Source organism: Bombus impatiens, unplaced genomic scaffold, assembly GCF_000188095.3.
Source record: "Bombus impatiens unplaced genomic scaffold, BIMP_2.2 scf_0144, whole genome shotgun sequence".
In the NCBI taxonomy this organism is placed as follows: domain Eukaryota; kingdom Metazoa; phylum Arthropoda; class Insecta; order Hymenoptera; family Apidae; genus Bombus; species Bombus impatiens.
The window spans coordinates 94,952-118,142 of NT_176563.1; the positions used below are offsets into that span (position 1 = coordinate 94,952).

At 36.9% G+C, this 23,191-nt stretch overlaps 1 protein-coding gene and 1 long non-coding RNA gene across 3 annotated transcripts in view; one reads left to right on the top strand and one right to left on the bottom strand.

Annotated features, from left to right (window-relative positions):
* Positions 1 to 11,426, top strand: part of LOC117151323 — a 20,308-nt gene extending 8,882 nt beyond the window's left edge. Inside the window, exons 2-3 of the long non-coding RNA XR_004461153.1 lie at positions 1,017 to 1,331; positions 10,920 to 11,426. This is a non-coding gene — a long non-coding RNA (uncharacterized LOC117151323). The remainder of the gene's footprint in view (positions 1 to 1,016; positions 1,332 to 10,919) is intronic.
* The window catches only part of LOC100742419 (terminal nucleotidyltransferase 5C), a 156,762-nt gene that overhangs the window by 23,480 nt on the left and 110,091 nt on the right, over positions 1 to 23,191 (bottom strand). The gene's annotated exons all lie outside the window — the stretch shown is intronic.

A 23,191-nucleotide genomic window follows, 5' to 3' on the forward strand; every position in this document is an offset into this window, starting at 1 on the left:
AAAAAAAAAAAAAAAAAAAAATAGAAGAAGGGATAAGAAAGAGATAACGAAAAGACGATAAGGATACGTTTGATGAAATTAGAGTGCTAATTAGAAGATCAGAATTAAAATTAAACTGCTAGGTATAATATTTCCTTGAGTACTGCTATTATTTATAAATATATTCGAGTGTAAAACTACGGCCAGGTAATTTTCCACAAAGAAAGGCGGAATAATAACATTCGCCAGGTAGAGCAGTAGGGAATGTAGGCCGACAAATGGCGCTTTGTACAACTGTTTCGTGACCGGCTATACCCATGACAAACGACCAGTTTGAATTCTTCAACATCCAATCCGCCATCAATTATTTATCAATCTTCTGGCCGCGAGTCTGATCTATAGACCGGGATATATGTACATACATCTTCGATATTCTATAGCGTAGCTTCATCGATTCAAGCGACGATGTTCGCACGGTTTCACATCGTTTGATGTGTTTTTATGAAAACTTTTGATTAAGCTGTGTCGTCTTTTCAGGGTGTAATGAAATTCGGAATTCGACACGAACGATCCAGGAGACAGTCGTTTTTTTATCGTTAAAATTGTTCGTACTTCTTCCTCTGAAGCTTCGCATAGATAAAAGAAAATTAGTCTTAGTTGAACATTTTGGAATTTTAAATAGGTCGTGCGCGCCAAGTGGAAAACTAATGCAATGTCTGTTCTAAATAAAATGATTGTTCATTTATTTCGTTATTAGTTCTATTGTCTGATCGATCGTTGGTTTATTCAAACGGGAAAAAGGCTTGCTTCTTCAGTCGCATCATATGGTTAAAGCAGTTCTTATTGATTCTCAGAGATGTCAACTTACTAAACTTTTCAGATTCTTTATCCGTGAAAACACACGAATAAACAAATAGAATCTGAATAGGAGTTTACATCAGCATATAGTTACCATAATCAGCGCTTTGAATATGTATTTTGTATATTTTTACATGTTATATGCGTTTTGTACACCTTTTCGTATTTAAATTTTCCAGAAATCCGTATCATTCGTAGCCTAGTCATCGTCGGTTATCGACGTCGATCGTCTTGTCATTGACATTTTTCCCGCCGACAGTCCTAACATTGCGCAACCAGAGGGCGAGAAACGATTCACGTCGACGCTGAACCGTCGTGACTCGTCCAGTTGCCTACAGTCATCGATCCCCAGCAGCTTATGCACCCGGAAACCGTGCCACAATTCCACGAGATAATTCGATTCGCGGCCGAAGGAAATCGGGACGACGACTGGAATCGTCCTCTCTGTAATCACGTCGGCGTAATCGCTTTGGATGAGCCGGGGATTGGCAAAGGTGAGGACTTAAGAAGATTGGCAACGTGGAGATTGGAAGAAGATAGCGTTCTCTTTCGAACGAAATAACAAGCCGTTTGTTAGCTGGAAATTTCTCAAATGGATTTTATAGATTTCGTCGTGTTCAAGGCTTGTAGTTGGAATTTCGTTTTGTTTACGAGAAAGCACATTTTTAATTAGACACGACTGCTCGTGTTGATGAAACAGGTAATAACTGTTGCGAACAGAATGTTTCGTATCGAAACGTAGATCGTTTATCTTATTATATATTTATGTTTATTATAAAAATAGTAACGCGCAACTACTATGAAAATTAAATTGAGAACGTTTGATAGAATACGATGGGATGAATGAAATTAGATAGTAAAGGACCAGTGAAATAAGTAGAAAGAAATGGAATAATACGCGTAACTTGAGAAGTTCGCGAGATGAAATATGCTAATAAAGCTGTGTTACTTTATCTCTTTTTTCTTCAAGTTACGTCAAACGAGAGGTACAACGCGCATAAATAGTTGTTTGATTCACTTCGTGGAACATCGTCGCACGCTGTTACGTTTCCTCTCAAGTTCCGAGCGAAGTTAATGTAGATAAGACAATGGGAATCTCAATTTTCCTTGTTGCAATAATATCGCTGCATACAATGAGTCAAGTTTACGCAAAGACGTGGCGAGTCGCCGAGAAAATAAGAGTAATAATTCATCGTCTTTTCCAAATCGTTTACAATACTACCGATGCTTGATGTCGTTCTTACAGACGACAGAAGAAAGAAGTGATCTAGTTTCTTAAAGTCACTTACCTTCTCGCACAGATTTCAATCTCATTAGCCAACACAGGCGAACTGTCCTCTTTTATACTTAATTACGTGATTGTTGTTTCGATAGTTTGTACAGGCGTATCGCGAGAACGAGTAATCAGATTAATGAAAGCGTCGTCAAGCATTTCTTGATTTTAAAGCGAATCATGGGATTAATCTTTCACGCCAAATTTTTTTAACCGAGACCATGTATCCTTATAGAGATTAAAAGATACAATTAACGAAATTAAAAGCGGAGTTTCATCGAAGTTGGAGATATGGATCGGTATTATAAGTTTAGAATTACAAATAAAATATTAAATATAATTGGATTGCTTTGACTGATTCACTTCTTCGTTGTCTGTTCTAGTGTTTAGTAGAAAAATATTTCTATTAAAAAGTTCTGCTAGTTTTAAGGGGATCGCACTTCGATAGAAAATCAAAACGAGTGTTTCAACGCAATTAGGTTGAATCAAGAGTTGTCCAATTTCAACGATACGGTCAAGAGCTGGCAGTTTTAATTTACATCATTTCGTTGAAACGCTATTTGACGTTAAAAGTCTGTTTAACCTTCGACCAACTTGTTCCACGCACATTCCACGTTTCCATGTAACAAAATTGCTTCCAACATTCAACGTGATCATTTACAATCTTCCCGTAGCGTTGCCCAAAATTTCAATCGTAATTTCTGAATTTTTATTTGTAAAGTTGCTTCCGGGCGAATTGTTGGTCGTCGTTAAACATTGTCCATAATTTGGATACAAAAAGAGAGAGAGAGGGGGGGAAAGAAAAAGAAAAGATTGCCACGAAACGTACACTTGGCCGACCTTTCGGCCGCTTTTACCGTTCGGCATAGAACGAAAGCGGAAAGAGAAAACGGGAGTTGGCGTATACGAAAAGGGAGAAGGCGAAAACACGCGGTCGCGACACGTCCTCCACGCTCGTGTAACGGTGCACAGAAAATGAAAGCGATCGTGCACCCGTGCGTCGTGCATTGTAATAGAAAAAAAGACGAACACCAGGGAAAAGGTTCCCATTCGATTCGCCAGTGCTATCCGTCCTTCTCCTGGGAACTGTTTCATTTCGAGAACGCGTGGTTTCCCTTCGTTAATTTCGAACGTTATTACTAGACCGCGGATCTTTCGTGCATTTGTGGGAAATTAAAGAGCGCGAAAACACGCAGGTTACTCGTAAATGGAAAAATGCGTAAAATGTACAAAATAAAGTAGCTACGATATTACGAAACCTTGGAATATTTAATCGATAAAACGAGCTTCTGCTTAGCTTCTGTTTTCTGTTAACGGCGCTGGCAAAGATACTAATTTGCTGGAATATTTGCACTCCGATTATTACGATACGACGTTCTTGCTCGCGTAATTAATCGACCAGATAACGATACCGAGAGATCAATCGTTAAGAGACAAATTATCGGGAGAAACAATTGCGGAATAAAAATTTCGACGAATAAACGATGATTTTTCTTCATTATTTCGATATCTGATGTTTTGTTAACATCGAGGTACATTTAAATCTGCAAATGTACAAACGAACTGACGATAATTGCAAGATAAAATAAAATGTATCGCAGTAGAATTTTACCGATTTGTACCTCTGAAAGGACATAATTCATATAGGTGATAGGAGTGCTGATTTTTATAGTTAACGCTATTTGGAACTTCCAATTTAGTTGGTAAGAGTTCATATTCGAATAAATCGTTTGAATGGATAAAAATTTAATCAGAATGTCGTTCCAATAAATGGAGCTCTACTTTTCTTGGATAAGATACACGTTTTGTATATAGTTTATGCGTCGAGCTTCCCTATCCGACAAAAACGTCTGTAACAAAGTTTAATCTTCGTAACACAGGTCATCGTGTTTTGCAATTTTGATCTGTTTAATTATTTAGTAATTATCTATCGTAAACTATGTCAGATAGTACTCTACGTTTCTGTATATTCGTCACTTTTAACGAATATTTGCTACGTTTCTAACGAATATCACGTTCAAGTATCACGATGCAACTAGAAGTTTGTTAGTCTATCGTAGAACTTAGGACGCTTACTTGAGATTTTCTATGTATATTGATTTTGGTTTGCAGTTTGCCGAGCAATTAATTCAACGTCAAGGAAGTCAAGATACACATCTAATTACATAGTTGCTCGTTATGCTCTAAGTAGCTACGCAATCAAAACCGGGCTATTAATGTAAAAGTTACTAATTAGTTATTGGAGAATCCTATGTAACATATAATTTAAATATAATATATATATATATAGATTTCTATACAATAATTCACATTTCTGTAGGACGTAAGATTTCAGTTTCATATTTTCTCAATCGCCCCTTTCAAAAAATGAAAATATTCAATTTCGCGGTATCTACGTTTAACAAACAAATGTACGCTTCGACAAGTACATCCACGTCGTACAAATATCAGAACAATTAATCCTAATGCGTAATTATTAATTACGAGGAATTACAAAGAAACCGGTGTAAACGGAATCATGAAACTCTTTTCACAATCCATCCGTGAAAATTTGGTTTGTAAAGCGATTTCACGAACCGCTAAGAACAGACAAAAAAAGAAAAAAAAAGAAAAGAAAAAAAGGAAGCGAAGAAAAATAGAGGAGGAGCAGGAGGAGGAGGAGGGGAAAATGAGAACAACGAGGTCCCTGACAGAGACGATCTTAATTACATTAATTAAATTCGAAGTTATCACGGTAACGTAAGAGAAGGAAGCAGATTCACACTAATTACCTTGCGAACTATCGTTATGCGGCGTATATATGCGAAATCCTACGTAGCGGCAGTTGATTGCGTCAGCATCGAAATGAACAAAGTAATATGAAAGAGCAAAGTGCATTAACCGCGACCACAGCAGCTCGATAAAATGGTAAAAACCGCGTGTGACCACGCGGTTCGATCTCGAACCTTAATTCCAGTCGTCGCCCCTTTCTTTTCGTTTATTTCTCATCTGTTTTCTCTTGAGTTATTAGGTCGTTGTTTACGACCAATATTATCTACTAAATTTATCTCGTTTATTTCTCGTTCTATATCTTCATAAATTATTGGGTTGATACGTACGACCGATATCGTCTGCTGAATTATGTAGCTTTATCGGTTATCAAAGAAATATTAATTGTTTCGTTATGATTATACGATGTATTACTTTAACCTTTCCGTATCTTATATTTCAATATTAATATATTATAATATTATTATAATTCAATATTAAACAAGCAAACGATCAATTTATCATTTGTCTTTGATCAGATCCAGCTTAAATTATAGCGAATTATATAGCGAACATTTGTGTTCCGCGATTAATAATTGATGAAACAATATTCTTTCGATTTAATCCAGAAAACATTCGGTTCTGTAGCTATTAAGTAGATGTAAGAATGTCAGGGCTGACCATGTTCGTCTTATTTCACTTCTTTCGCTTTAGATCTCGTTCGCGAAGCTTCACGTACTTTGCTTTTGACGTTGGCATATCGGCATCGAAGAGGAATGTTATTTACAATGATTTTGTACAACGGTTGCTTCGGATACTCGAGTTCGATGAAAAGTTTCTTCGAAAGACGAACAGGGCAAGGTGCGTGGAACCAGATTCAGGGGAAAAGTGTGCCGGAGAAATGCATGAAAAATTGAAGGAAAGTTGCGTGGAAGTAAGTTACACCATTGAGCTGAATCACTGAATCAACACGTTCAACTATTTATACTAATTGTACATTTCAACGACTGAATTCTGACATTTGGATAACAGGCACGTTATCTACGTCATCGTAATGTCAGTTCAATATTCGCAATACCGATTTCCATAATTGGCAAATTTAATCAATACCTTGGCCCGTCCCTTCGTTTCTACAACAAAATGATCAAACTCCGACTCGATGCCAGTTCACTTTCAAGCTTTTCAAAAGTTCATCGAGTTATCCAAGTTTCGTCTCGATTATCGTAATTGAAGAATGATATGCGACAGATCCGAGATATTGGTAAAATAGACGCTAATTTCACCACATGTTACATAAATCATACTCGCGAGTAATTGAAAATAATTCGCTTCCCGATCGACAATTAGCGATATGTGAAAATCTGCTATCGATACCGCGAAGCATTATTATAATTTTTTCATTATTAAAATGTTTTCAAATCTCCTTCGAGATTCGGAAAATCGAAAGTAGCCACAAGAGTAACAAATATTATTTCCATATCTTCTAGGCAACAAATACTTTCATATTTCTCATAAAAGGAATCCTAAGACGAGCGGTTGACACTGCGACACTACGATTTTCCATCTTCCAGCGAAATATTCAAACGAAACGTGATGAAGATAAACAAGAAAAGTAGTACGCGTGTAACTGCATTATAAAGTATTATCGTATTTGTGCCTATTAGTGCGCGACACGCAATTGTGTTTATCAGTCCAAAAAGTGTGCTACTTCGAAACGTTCTGTTTCACTGTGTGTCTGTGTTTCACACACAGGGACACGAGCGTCGTTGTAACAACCCCTTTCTCACAATTTCCATCACGTTCTTCGTTCTCGATCCGACCGGGAAATCCGAATCTCGAATTTCCTGCGAATCTCTCGTTGTCTAAACGCAACAGGCGAGTGGAAGGCTACGAGACTTTGAACAGCAAGATCGCGGAAGAGGATCGTGAAAGGGAGCGCGAAAATCGAAACGCGTTGGTTGGCCGCGTGGTCGACGACTACGGTGCTCGACCGGCGTAACTGGAAAACGGGGTCGTCGTTGTAGTACGATGGCGAAGACGACGTCGTGGAACAGCCGAGGATGTCCCAGTTTCACGGTAGCGGGGTCGTTGCACCCGGCATCAGTCAGCGCGAGGCTCTTGCGAGCGCAGCGCAACGCGCGCTCCGACCAAGTTTCGATTTCGCGATCGCGCGCATCCGGGATACGTAATTCCTCGCCGCGGGAAACGGAATCGCGGGCCAACCGAACAGAACCCTGCGAGGAAATGCGGAATGCGAGCGAAACAAGCAGGAAACACGCGATCTCCTTTCCTTCTCCTATCGACGTTCTATTTTCTTCTGCGTAGCGAGCAATTCATTCCGTGGTTGATTCATTCTTCGTTGAGTCGAGCGACGAGTTTTTCGTTGTCGGTTGCCAGAAATACACAGCCGCGCGAAGAAAAGAGAACGTTCAAGATTGGAACCTGCGTATGAGTACACCAAGGCTACTTATGGAAATTTGTATTTTTATAGACAGATGGTAGAACCGTCAACGGTTAACGTATAAAACTCGTATAGAAGAAATTAAAGAGCAGGGGACAGGAATATGTTTTATATACAAAATTTTGTAAGACGAGCAAGATCTTTCGAAGAGTCATTCGAATTTCGAAAAATGTACTGTCGCGAACCTATGAAATTTCTACGAAGAATTATTGGTGCTGATCGTTTTGATTATTTCGATAGTTCCTAGCGTTGAGAGAGCAGGAGCTTGGCAAAAATTCGACTAATCTATTAAATGTTACAAGGAGCGAGCACCATGCGTCGAAGAGTACTACGCTTTTCGGATATCACGCGCGCTCTATGCATTTCCGTATCTCAAAATTTCTCGTAATTGCGTGAAAATCCGCAGTCCATATAAATACTTTTCATGGTGTCAGTAACAATCATTTATCGTGTGATATACAATAGTGGGCAATGCAAAGTTTAAATATATCGATAGCAGAAGTTGTTTCCAATTTTTGCGTAAAATGGAACTTTTATTGTCTAAAAGAATCGAAAGAAGCTGATCTTCATTAAATGCTAGTAGTTTAAATATGATTTTACAAAACAGAAGCAGCGAATAAATATAAAATATGTACCTACTGCAGAACAAGCGACTAATAACGATATAATGGAAAATACATAACAGAAAAGTTACTAAGATCTCCGTGTACAGAAACAAATTATCTAGCAATTTGAAACTTTCTTTTAATTCGATTAATTAAATTTAAGTTAATTAGAGATTCCTCCCCTAGATTACGAGGAAGCATTTAGCATTTCATTTGCGTAATAATTAGGAGAAAGCATATGGAAGAGAGACGTTGCGTTTCGAGAATGCGTGTCAATACGATTGGATTCCTAGCGTGGGTTTAATGGGTTTCGTGGGTGGAAGTGTTTTAACGCTTTGCTTTTTGCGTACGTCACAGTGATTTCCCTTGGAAAAAATATCAGCAACTAATATTTTTGTTGGTTCGGTGAACTGGACTGTTGGCTAAATCACATTAGGAGTTTAAAATTGACTAAAGATATTACTCTCTTCTTTCGAATTTATATATATATTCCGATTGAAAAGTATTAGAACACCTTTCGTTTTTAAAAAAAGCTTCAATCTGTAACGTAGGTCGCGAATCTTAAGTTGCACGCATCTTTTGGGCGATATAACAGTACTTTATACTTTTATATTTATATTTATGACGCTATCGACACGATTATCCAATAAAAACACCTATTCATCGATATAATATTCACGATGAAAATATTCACAAAGTATTTCGAGATTCTTGTGTCCAAATGTCGTGTAATAAATTTAGTAAAGTACTTTCACGCAACTCCACCAACATTCCATCGCGTATTTTACGACTTCCACGAAATATAATGGCATACCAGCTATAAGAGTCTTATTGGAGAAAATTGCTAAATCCATTTCGTGTGTATGAGCAAGAAACGTATAAATAAGTATATTCTCGGTGATGCGAAGAGCAAGTTCTTCCCGTTACAGAGAAATTGCAATAAACAGAAGAGGAAAGAAAGAAGCACCCAGAAAGAGCTTTAAAAATGAAGGTGAAGGACATTTGAAAAACTAAAAGTCCTAAAAGGAGGAATTACACGCTTGGGCAAATGTTGTTTCGTAGAACTTGAGTTGAGAAATATCGAAAGTTTTAAAGAGCAATTTTTGCTATATATGTAGTTGACGAGGAAAATATAATACTCGAAACTAAATTGACATTTCTGACGCAAAATTAATTCCAGGAAAGAATTTTTATCATCTGTTCGAAGCGATATGCGATTATTCGTTTATGATTAAGTAAGCAGTAGATAAATGATAGATTTTAGATTTGATTTTTACAATAAAAAGTTAATTATATATACTATGTAATAAGATAATATTGTGACAGATGTTATCGATTATACACAAGCTCAGGATAAAAAATATTAGATCACTTCGTGACAATACAAGTATTTTAAAAAATTGGCTATTGAATAGAAGGATTAGTGGAACAATAGAATAGAAAAAAGAGGAGGAGAAAACAAAAGGGATGATTTGATAAATTAAAAAGATTACTTGCGGGAATTGCTCACGTGTAACACAAATATTCAGAAAAACTCGATAATGGAATAAACAAGTGTATTAAAATGATACAGAATTCAACAAACGCAAGTAGCTAGACCGTCGTTAAAGTCAAAGAAAAACGTTTTACACGTGAATTAGGAAACCAGTAATTAAACAACGAGAGAAGACACGAGCTAACGGAATCACAGAATTTCTCACATTAAAATCCTCTTCTAACTGGTCTCGACTAAAGATCAAAGTATACAATACAATTTGCCATTAAAATAGCACGGGAAACAATTTCCTAATTGAATTGACTTGCTCGAACGAGACAGAAGAATTCGAGCAACGATCGAACAGTCCCAAACAACAAAGAAATACGCGAGTTAAAAATTCAGAATTGCGAGAACGAATTGATCGAATCGCATGGTATTAAATAAGAGAAAACGAATAAGAAGAGCAAGTACAGAACAAGTATTCTTCCAGCAACGAAGCTTGTAATGAAAAGCGAAAGACATGGCCTAATAGTGATAAATTGCAGAATTTCTCACACTGAAACTAAAACTTTTCCAAGACAGACGGTCGATTAAAGATCCAGTACACGTCTGGTCGTCGCATCGATACAACTTGAAGAAGAATTTTCTCGCCGCGTTACACTCGGAACCGACCCCTTTAAGCAACGACCGACACGCATTCCAGAAGCGCGTCGCGTTTCCCTGGTACCCTTTCTATACGACGTCTCTCGTGAAAGCGGTGGCCGAGTGTGATTCAGTGTAACGCGGTAAGCCGACATATTACAACGGCGAGGAGGAATGCCATCTCGTCGTTTCCTCGATCCGCGAACCGCGAAACTCTCGTCAGTGAAACTCTGAGGCAGCCGCAGTCGCCGACAATGCACGCACACGCAATCAACTTTTCCGATATCGGAATAATAACCTCAAGTTTCCCCGTAGTCCGCTCTAACGATCGCTCGTTACATGAAACAATGATTAACTTCTCTCCGTGAGAGCCATGATCCTCTCCGTTGAGCTTCGTCGTAAAAGGAGATGGAGAGGATGCTGGAGGAATCGATAAATAGTGTAACGTTGTTAACGAGATTAGGTTAGGTTAGCTTAGCTTAGCTTAGCTTAAGTTAAGTTAAATTAGGTTAGGTTTGGTTAGGTTAGGCTAGGTTAGGTTAGGTTATGTTAGGTTAGGTTAGGTTAGGTTAGGTTAGGTTAGGTTAGGTTAGGTTAGGTTAGGTTAGGTTAGGTTAGGTTAGGATTAGAGGTGTTGTAAGGTTTGATGAATTCGTTATGAATGGTTAGAGAATTTGTGGGTGCGTAATGTTTTCTGCAGTGTGTTTGCATTGAAGTATTTTTTATTTCTCGATTTTCGCTTTTCTATGATTTCAGAAGAAAACGGAAGAATGCATCTTTGATAAGTAATGCGATTTTTTTTTCTGAGATTTATAAGTATTTTTTTTATAAGAGGTGTAGCACGAATAGATAGTAAAAAGATGGCAATATTTTCAGCGATGAAAATTTTTTCTCGTTCCCGGCGAATTAATTTCGCCCTGTTCAAAGGGTTAACCGGACCGTGGCCACGGAAATAATCTACCGCACCTTAGCGTTGCTCCTACACATTCTCTTGCTTCTCTGACGTAAGAATCGAGCAACACAATAGAAACGAGAGAGAGAGAGAGAGAGAGAGAGAGAGAGAGAGAGAGAGAGAGAGAGAGAGAGAGAGAGAGAGAGAGAGACAGAAGAAGAAGAAGAAGAATCGACGCGAAGCCGTGCTGGTGAAATGATTATGCCCTGAGAAAAACGACGTCAGGAAGACGGCAACATGTTCAATCTTTCAAGCAGAGCGTAGAAAATGTAAATTATCAGTTTATTTATTTTTTGTCAAAATATATTTACTTTCAATATCTGATTTTATTTGCAACGTTTTATCATATCATTACTATCCTGTGAAATAAGAACAGACAAAGCGCGTTTTCTTCTTTCGTAGAGGAATTTCTATTCCAACTTAATTTTACACGTGCAATGCAAATTGAATATGTTGTTTTCTATATATGCTATATATGTACTATACGTGTATGTACATCAAATTCTTTAAACGACCTGAAAAATAATTTTAATCGATGGATATGGAAAATAATTTTATGGAACATGGAATTTTATAATATATAACATATAATTTTATGGTGGACATAGAAAATTATTTTTCAGATCATTTAGAGAGTTCTATGTACATACATATATTGTACATATATAGGATACATAAAAATCAACATATTCAATTACAGATAATAATAAAGATGAAATTAATTTTGATCGATGGATACGAGAAATTAATTTCATCTTTAGAACTAGTGATTAAATACAAGCTTATGCGAGATTCAGATACACGAAAGATGTACGATCTGCAAAACGTAAAACTATTGAGATTAGAAGAAGTATTCGTATTTCAATCGCGTCAAAGTTCAACGTACAAGTTTCGGTTTAATCCTTGAACCTGTCTGGTCTTCTTACTTTCTCTAGTCGAACCATGCATGCAAATCGCGTACGAATAATCCTGGCTTCACGATATGCGTACGGTATTTGCATACATGATCCAGTGCACGTGGTCAGTAATACTGACGTCACTGGTCATTGATCTTCATCAAGCGTTTCAGAAGCAGGTGAATCATGTACCGTCTACATCTCAAATAAGTCTACCCGTAAATTTTTAATGCTACTGACCCTCGTTAATGATAACTCGACTTGAAACTTTTTAAAGAAATTCTTTGGAAGATTCTTTATTTAAGACCGAATATTTAATTTAATCGCAGATCAATTATTGTTCTTTCTTTTTTTTTTTTGCTACAAAATATTTCCTATTCTCGTTTAATTTAAATTCTATTTAACTTTATTCATTTCAACATACATAATTTCATTATATAGAATATGGAAATTGAAGGTACGATTTTAATCGGGAAGAAAAATGTTAATTATTCGTAAACAAGGGAACTAAAACGATATATCGCTTTAATTACTGTTGTATTTGGAAGACCAGCTTCCATCACATTTTAAAGTAAATTCACGCGTACAAGGCATCGTTAACATTTCATTTTCTGTGGGTGAGATAATATTGAAAATATTTGTTCTCTTATAAGATCGTGGCGTTAACTAAACTGGAAAACGTTCTCGACTGACCGCATTAATAACCACCGCCGGGCAATTACGTTTCCAGCATATTTATGCCGAGCAGCGTGTTTGTTCGTGAAAAGTAACGTCGGTCGATCGAAAGCAAATATCGTTCAGCGTACTAATAGGTCAGATTTTAAAATTAGACGCTCATTTACATCCTCACTTATGCTCCCTTTCTCTTTCGTTCGAATTTTTCGCAGTTCATAACTTGAATAAATTATTCAGTGACATTTAATGTTTCGTTTGTTTCGTCGTAGAAAGAATGCAATAGACTCCGTAAGAATAAAAATGATTCGACGATTGAGAAGGATAAACATACCAAAATACGATAAAGATAACGAAATATGTAGCAATAAGCGTCAGAATTTTTCTACCTTTTTTTTATCGGACAAGCTTTGACCCAATATCGGTCCAATAATAACGGGATTGCTTTTATAACACGGATTTATTACTAAAAAAAAAAAAAAAGGAAAAAAAGAAAAAAGTAATACAGAGGACCAGTATTTCACGAAAAAATCGCCATCTACCAATTTCTAATTCGATTCATAATTGGAAGCAGATAAAGACAGATTGGTATCAATCAGACATTATTAAATTAAAAATATCAGCAGGTCGGAGAGAAGGAGACGAGCGAACGTGATTACTGTTATGGCTCTACCGTCAATTATGAAACATCCGATGTGAAGATTTGGATACAGTAAATTAAAATTTCTTAATCTTATTACAATAAATTCTAAAAAAATGGAGATAAAAAGCGAACGATCAGCCGATGAGACCTACGCAATCCGCGAGACAACACTGTCACTGAGACGCCACACGTGCAAAGTAACCGATCGTTAGACGAACGATTATATGGCGTCAGAGCATCGCGACGCTTGCCAATTTTGCGACGACGAAACACGAGAAGGCCCCGTTTCGTATACCAACGATTAATAAACGTTACGTGATATAAAACCACAATTGTTCATTATTTTCTGCGAAGAATTTAAAACAACTAAATGCAACTAAACGTAAGAAAGAATGGTCGTTACCGATATGCGTGATTTCTCCACGATTTTCAAAAACATTTTCAAACATACTTAAACGTGTCTTTTCGTTTGAAACGAAAGTGAGATGGAAATGTAAAGAATTCAAAGATCAAAGTAGCGAAATTAGAGACCGTTTTTCCTAAGATGCGTCAAGTGTGCTTTAGGACCTTGTTCGAGCTTTCCATTTAATTGTAAATTTTTCTAGAAAAATGAATTTTTAGTAGAAAATAAATTTTCACACGGGATATAAGATTTGTTCTATCGCAATCTGAAGCGAAAAGATTTTCTCGTACGTATGTAAATCGTACGTGGAGAGTGAAGAAGAAAGGATCGCGAGGAAGGCAGAGAGATTGTAAAGGATTGGATGTAGATAGAGGGTGAAACCTCGAAGGTACCAGCGACGACGCAGAGAAATCACGGCGACCTTCTCGAGGCCATAGGCGAACCACCTTTTGCTGGCTTCGTTGGTGAAGTTCGTGGCTGGTCATGCAAATAGGCCAGTCTCGAGCATCCATTCCTAACACCTTGAAACGATCATACGCGAATCTAGGTCGAAATCCACAAGTGGTTGCCCCGCTCACGTTAGTATCTTTTTTCTTTCTTCTTTATTTCTATATTCGCTTTTCTCTCTTCCGTTCTTCTTTTTTTTTTTTTATTTTTATCGAATATTTTACCCATCATTTTGTAACGTGCATATGTTCTTCGAGTAAATGAACTGGCGAACCATGAACGTTGGTTACGTACAGGAAATTGAAAGAGCGAAATATTATACGAAGAAAAATGACAAAGAAACGTAGGCTTCAGCGAAGTGAATTTCCCTTCGAATATCGTACAGTGGAGCGTGAAAATACGTTTGTGAATTTACGTAGCTACGAATTTTCAATCTACCTTAAATATTTCTGTTTTTATACTTGCAGATAATATTTTTTCGGGATCGATAAATAATCGGAAAGCGTCAGAATAAAATAAACAAATAGCGAAAATACGTAACTACTGAGAATATTATTTGTAGTAAAAGTAGGAAAGGATACTTGATTCGCTCGGAGATGCTTCCTTCGCTAATGCGACACAGTTCTTTGTAGCTTTTGAGTCTCTCACTTTAGTCGTTGGCTTTTCCGTTACACCTGTATGTGTCTCGCTGTCGTTGCATCTTTATTCCTGGCGCGTATTTAGCGAATAAATTTATTGATCATTCTGCGTGTATACAATGACTGGTACCATTCATGATCGTGAAATCGAATGCGTAGTACGTCATCACCTACATTGGATCTACATCAATGAATATCGACGATTCTTCTTAGTAATTAAATCAAGAAAGAACAATTATCTTATACTGAAAATTTACTTCTTCTAGTATTACACAGCCTTTGTCGATCGTTAATGTACAAAATCTAATAATACAAAATAATAATATTTCGAAATTATGCTACGAAGCTGGAGATTGCAACGTACAGTAAAAAAACTTAAGATCGTAAACGCACGAATTCTGCTTCCCAGTTGTGAACTGTGTAAAACATTCGATTCTCTTCTCTGTGTTCGACACGATGCTCGTGACTTACCGATCGCGCGACCAAGCAATCACGCGACGCTGACAGACACACGAAAAGAAAGGAACGTCGATTTCATTGATTTTACGACACACGTATCGTCATCTGGCCATTTGTACACGCACGATCGATATTTTAACGATCGATACACGCGCAAGAATGTTAAACACGATTCACAGAGAGCAGGTTTCTTTAGACTTTGAGAATTTTTTCGATCGAATTGACTAATAACTGTAGATAGTTTATAGAGGGAAAGCTTTTGATCAAGGATTTTATTTCGAGAAGAACAAGCTACTTGTATAAAGTTTGGAACAAATTTCAAACTGTACATAGAAACTACGAGATATTTGATGCATCCATATAGAATTAGTCAAATTATATTTATCGATATATATATTTAAATAAAGTAATATTAATAAACATAAGTAATAAGCTCTATTATGTGCTCTTAAAATGGTTACTCATGCTGTATACTAATTTTTTACTAAATTAATTACTCCATATTTTGCAATTAATATCTTGCAACTTCCGTACACATTTCACGATTTGTCTCAAATTTCACCAAAACGTAATCACAACAGTCGAATCTCATTCTCCTACAAATGAAATTTCAAAACGAATTGACTGTTTCTTACAGGTAGGCGACTCGATATACTTTCACGAACCATCGTATTTCAATTATTGCGAAACATTTTTGTAACGCGGCGCTTCCAATATCTGTATTTTACCATTATTCGCAGAAATTAACGCGCCCGTATTATCATTCGCGATCGATGCTTTGTGCAAGAGGAAGACGCAACACGATATAATCAAAGTGTGTGGCACGACAAACTTCTGAAAATCACAGCAACACGGAGCAGGCGTTTCGATACAATTAACCGTGATTGAAAGCGTGTATGCGGTGGTTTGTGCCTGTTGCATGATGTAATCAGCAGCCAATTAACGAAGCTGTTCGTGTTAATGGTGTCATCGGAGATTGAGTTCGACGATGTATTTAAAGGAGGAACTTCGACTCTGAGAAAGGGCGGTTGGCAAATTTACGAATAGCGTTGGTGTTTCAGCGCGGACCAAATAATATCCAAATATTTGTATTTCATTTCTACCGAGAAATATTTTGGAGGAATAATTTGAAATACAATACATACAATTGCAGATATTTCGGATAGTCTGAGATACATATTTGAATTATGTAGTTCTGTTTAAAATCGAGAATGTTTTACACACAGTTCGAATGGTTGGAAAAGTGAAATGGCAATTGAGATGTGTTTACGAACCATTGATTGCGATTGCTGCAATAGAGAGGCAATTCGGTAGGCAGTGTCGTACCACGTCAAACACCCAATCCCGAAACACCAGACAGAACACTAGACGGAACACCAGACCAAACTCGGGCGGGAGTTCTTTTACCGACGCGCTGAATAGCGTGCAATCATCGTGACAAAAGCGAAAAATAGCGCGGTCGTTGGACAATGCACGACTCGATTTAACTCGCTGTCAAATATCAATCAATGGACGTTCGGTGAATGGAAAATTCGCCGGCCGTATGAACGACGTTCAGTCAACAAGCCATTTTGTCGATTATGATTTAATTAGTTGCCGATGTTTTGTTATTAAAAATCATCCTACAGGTGCTAATTTTTCTAATATTTCCTACGTGGAAAAATATTAACCCTGCAATGAAATTATATATATATATATATAATGACAAAATTGTTTTTCGTATTGTTCTGATAAAAAGTACAAAAGATACGAAAGACTAAACACGTCTACCGTATATTCCAAACAAATTTACCAACATTTGTAATTTTATATATTAGTTCGCCTGTGATGTTATGCAATTCTATTTGTTCGTATGGTCTGCAGTAATCTTCCATTCAACTTAAACAAATCGGTATTCTAAATACGTTGCATTTCCTTCGATATATTCCATGAAATTAATGCCACAAAGGATAATGGATGTTTCAGTTTCAATTTTAATAAAGGTTGGCCGATATTCGTGAATTTATCCGCGTTTTAATAACTATCGCCTAATCTACGTTCACGCCCATGACGACGTCGTTCGACGTTACGTTTGTCGCGCAGTTTAATTACTATGGTAATAAACGCGTGGTAGATACTATTTCCAGAACGAACCACCTTCAGCTTTCGTTGATAAATTAGTTCTCGTCGTTGTTCTTGCAATTAGCGTGTGACTATTGGATTGGCAACTAAGTGATTGCGGATTTTGTCATTTTTCGGTATTTTGTCATTTATTGGTCATTTGGTGGTATTGACAAAATCCACAATCATCTGCCAACCCAATAAAACGTTAATGGATTAGGTTATGCGAAAAGTGTCTTTCTTTTACAGACGCGTCTTTTACAACGACGCATCTTCGTACAAACATGAAACCTAATCTGTCAAACGTTGTAATCTTTATCTCGATAGAACAAAATGGATCGTACGTAATTTGATAAAATAATATAAAATGAAAAATGTCGTGCATCCATTATTTCCTTATAAAACGAAGGAAACTTTTCGACCTAATACAATACGCGTTAATTTTATCCGATTTTACATCTTCGATCGTCTCTTTCATCCGACTTTCATAATAATCCGTCGGAAAGATTCGTAACATTGGCAGATAGTTTTCAAAGCCATAGAAATTTCTTACATACGTACAAAATAATTTCTCGTAGAAATTTCTTGCATACGTATACTACGTATTCTACGGCTTCGGTATAATATCTTGCATTTATATAGCATAACTTCCTAGAAAAATGAGAACGATTCAGTGTCGAGCAAGCTGGTTTGAATACGAACGATCGAACAGATGGTACGCGCTGCGAGAATACAACGATTGAAAGGAGGAACGCTCTCGAACGCTGGTTGAACACGAGTTGAACGTTATCGCGCAAGCCGTCATTTCGTAATAGACATTGACATTACGGTAAAAGACGCAAGTGTGCGTTATTTGCGGATCATCGACCGCTTTTCGTCGTATTACACACGTGTTTCATCATAGTTCGAAACTCTGCACATAGAACTACTTTGTAGATACAGTGCCTCAATCGCTCGAATTCTGCTCGTTCAAAATTCGTTTCTGAAACGGTGCTTGCTAATTATTGTATATTAACATCGTTCCATGAAAATATGCAGAAACGTTTGGACGTTTGCTCGATATTTATCGCGACTTCCAATTGTCAATTTTTCCAGTCGCAATTTAGAACGACCAACTATCTCCAACAAGTTCGTCTTTATTTGTCGTCGCTTGATTCAGCACCCTTTGGAAATACGTAGACACATTATTAAAGGAAAATTATAACCAAACTGAAAGTATTATGTACAATTGCTTGAAAATAAGATTTATTTTATTCGTTCTATTCGTTCGTAGTACTCCGTGTCTATCTACGTATTTTAAGCATCCGATACGATTATTCTCAATTTTTCTCTCATTTTCAATTATAGAATCTCTTTGAGATTCGACTGTTCCAAGAATTTAGGCTACGGTGTACATTACGAACTTGCTTGCAAGTTCGTAACGATCGACTCTATCTTTCGTATTTCCGCACTTGCTTCGATCTTTTCCTCTGTTCTTCCCAACCGTAGAATATTTAGAAAAATTTGCCAAGCTTTGCATTTGAATGCAAAGTACCAGAATCGTCACGAGACGTATCACGTGAAAAGAGAAGCCTGGAACGTAAATGCAAAGGAAAGAAACGAGCGATCCAAGTTCTCGAATCGATGCGTCAGGAATGGACGCGTTTCCGGCACAGTTAAAATGACACATCGTGCCTGCAACATGTTATTTACATCGTTATTTTCTGCACGTATTCGTGATCAATCGTTTATCTCGTGAATGCGAGCGGACTTGATAAACGTAAGAGAACGTGCAGCTACCCCGTTGCTTTATGCGTTGCGAACGATCCTTCGCATTATGTACGAGCGGATTACGAGCTAACGAGACGATTATTCAAAAGGCTTGTTAATCGATTCCCATTCAGTCGGCGACTCTTCGACATTGATTTTTGCATGTCGACAGATTGATTCGATTCTTTGCTCTTTTCTTAAGCGAACGTGGCGACGTCGTGTCGCGTTAGCTTCTTATTTCATTCCGTTTGTTTTCTCCTTCGTTCTCTGTCTTCGATCTTTCTCCTTTTGATTTCTTTTTCCTTTTTTACGTCGATGTTTTCCTTTACCTTTATATTTCGATATTTTATCCTGCGATATTTTTAGGAAAATCTGAGGAAATTCAGCAGGAACAGAATTTGCATGGAAGGTATCTTGTACCTTTTGTCGAATTTTTAATACTAAAAGAATACTCGAAATATTTATGGAAATATAACACATTTGTAATTGTTATATTTTTGCGTTGTTTCTCTTTGGTTTATTCTGCTTCATATCTCCCTTTTGTTTCTTTTTATACATCTTATCCGTTGATTTCTTTTCCCTTATTTTCCTTTCGAATGACGAGTATTTAAGAGAATTTCACGAACGTGAAGATTCTAAAGGAAGATTCGTAATTATTAGGAAACATTAAATACAAGGAAGAATAAAACAATTCCTTTTAATTCAACCGACACTCTAACAGTATCTTTATATTTATTTCCGTGATTTCTCTCCCGTTCTTTGTCCCCTCACCCCTCCCGTTTCCCCTTTATTTCCTTCTTCCTGTTTCTTTAATCTATTCCCTTCGAATTTCCGTTTTCGTATCTTCCTTTAAACGTTAAAGACCTCGCAACAATTTTAGCGAATTCTATGTCAAGCGCAGAGAATGTGTTTATTGCGAAACTTCGAGCGTAAAAACAACTGCGACTCGCTTCCGTTGCTTCCGAAGTTGCTACGAAATTATTTACCATCAATTCGAGAACGTTAGATCGACGATCTACTTAAGACGAGTCTATTTTTAAAAACGGAAGGAGCAATCGTTACGCAAAAATTTGCAAAAATATCCCACTGATTCTACGGACAATTTGAGATTTAAATTACGTAACCAGCGAAACTGTAAGATTTACGAGCTTGTTGCTCGTCTGTAATCAAATATTGCAGCATTCTCGCAGATTTAAACACGAGTTTGTTAGAACGGACGTCACTTATTGACCGGATATTATATCGATTCGAAGAATCTAGAGGCCGTATCAATTGCGTAATAAGACTCGTTACATTCGTTCATAGCGACATGAAAATTAATGCTAATGCGTGGATTATATCGATTTTTTTCTCTGCTTCTTTTATAAAGAAGAATTAAGCCGCGCCGAGCAATCGAGAATTTCAACGTTGAAATTCATTGTGAAGAGTTAAATACGTAAACGTATTCTTTACCACGATCTCTCGTTAATTACCGACCTTGTTGATTCCGTTATCATCGTTGGTAATGGAAACGAGCCATTAAACATTCTGTACGCGCGATAAAATGCAAACTCGATGCTGTTCTCTATGTAGAAGTATATTCATGATCACGGTCTGTTCTATTTTTAATTATTTTCTACTTCGAATTTAAAAAAAAAAAAAGGCGTCGCAACGAAATGGGATACTAATATTATTAGAGAACTTTTTAAATAATATTAAGCGATCTTAGGTCGATAGAATTTTTCTTATCGAATTTCATACTCGTTATCTTCTTTTTTCATCGGAGAGAAATTACAAAATTACGAACTTACAAAAGGAAGAAATTTATTAAAAAATTATGACGCGAAAATGAATTGGAAGATGTATCAAAAATTGACTAAAGGTAAATTAGAAATTTTATTTTAATTTTATTTGGAATAATTTATTTGAAATTTTACGTATCTAATTGCTAACAGCGAAAAGTAAAAAGATTCTTAGGGGTTCTGTGCTACGTACGTGAAATGAACTGCACTTTGACTGCTCGGAACCTTGCTACGAGAAAAAGTAATCCTTTTACCTTTACTTTAACTTTCCATAATATCGACCAGCTTACAGATTACACACGCTCATGTACTTACACTTTGTAAATCCTTTTGTGCCTGACATAGCAGCGCATTATGTTACTGTCTCGCCGTAGTATTACGATATAATATCTTAGCATATACATACGATAGTACAGTGGCAAAATTGCTATATCTAAAACGAATTGCCCATCTCGAAATGGAATATTTTAATCTCAACTTTTGAAACAACGATATCACGTACGATATCTATCGAATAAATATTTACACGAGATTAATATATTAATACAAGAAGTATTAGGAACGAAAATATCGCGACACGCCAACAAGAAGAACATCCGGAAACAATTTCTCGGAGATTAAAACCGCAGGCGATTTAATCGCTTCGACGAGTCGCTGGAATTCTTGGTAGCAGTGTCAAAGTGAAACATGTGAAATCATAGCGTGACGAAAACCAATTTTTTCTCGCTCGCCTTCGATAACAGGCCTTTTTCACTCGGTCGTGGAAAACATTCTTCCGAGTACAGCACCCGGCTGGAAACATGAAAATTCTCGAAGAACTCGCGAACAGCGAAGAAAATACCTACTGTGATATTACCGAAACACGAGGTTTTATTTCTACATATATTCTTTCACCTGTAGCAGGGTTTCTTAAGCTATGGTCTTGTGAGAATTCTTGCTACTGCCACACATACACACGCACACACATTAGTGAAATGAAAAATGTTAATCATCTGTCATCGAAGGATCAGGAAGAATTCGGCAAGTTATTAATCGACGTAAACATAAAAGCTCAGGTTTTTGAAAAATGATCTAAATGGATTTTTGTTTGCGACTGGCACGGAATTTTCAATGATTTCTAAAATGGTCAATGGACATTTTATACCACTATATCTATCGGAAAACGATGTTTTCGTCATTGACGATTGCAATATCGAAAATATCGATTAACTTCGTTATAATGTAAATAATAATGCAAAGTCAAATTTGCATATTTATATTGATGTACCTTTTTACGTATATAAAACCGGGGTTGCGTGAAATTTTTCACAGGAAAATTGGGTCGCGAACGGAGAAATTTCAAGAAGCGGCGATCTGCAGAAGTAAGTGCAACTGCTGGAATGTCGATTATTATTGAGAAATTCATAACGATATTGTTACGTTTTTGTACGTATTGTATCTTGCGTGTGTCAGATACTTCTATTTGTGTCGCACTTTTGCAATAAATACGAATCACATAGGCCAGATGGGACACGAATAGCAACTACAAAGAAGATTAGAGCGAAAAAGATTCGCGATTATGTGGATCATTAACAAATACGATCTGAAATAAATATTGTACTCGTTGGAACGCTACGTTCCACACACTATGGCCCATTTTGTATTATTTGTTACTCTTATTCTTGCTTCGTATCATTTTTATTTCTTTCATTTTCTTTTATCTCTTTGATTTCTTCCTCACCATTTATTTGATTTACGGTTTTATGGTTTCTCGCACGGAATACGATTTTTCGTTTTACACGTGCGCAACGTACACTTCGGTAGTAAAAGGCATCTCCTACGTTTGCCGGCCAACTATACAATAGGTAAAAAAAATCTTACGTATTATATTCATTCGATTATCGATTTAACCGAAGCCTCGTAGCGCTATCGGCCTTTGCCAAGCGAAAATATTACGTAACATTCGCCTGCATATGCATGCTGCGAGAATAATCGCGCACATACATTGTTCGTGAACGTCATTCACGTGGCGCGATTATTGGACTTCCGTCTAAACAGGTATGATGTGTCCTCTGATTGGAAAATACGGATCGGCTGAATTTTGACGAGGAAAAGCCCGAGCAAGAACACGAGGAGAGTCGTAAGAGATGCTCTACGTTGGGATCGGCTAATTATTGATAATCATCGTTTTCAAGCTATTGAAATTTTTCACACGATATCGATGGATGATGAGGAAGCTTAATCTGCTTCAGGGAGAACAAATGATCGAAAGTGATTGGTGATTTGATCGAGATCAATTCATTCGCAACGATTACACGCTTCCTTTTCGTAGATCTATCACAACGTAATAGCATAGGTTTGACTTCTCGATAGATTTAGATTTCAATTTTTGATAGATTTTAGATAAACATTTGTATAAACATTTCTTT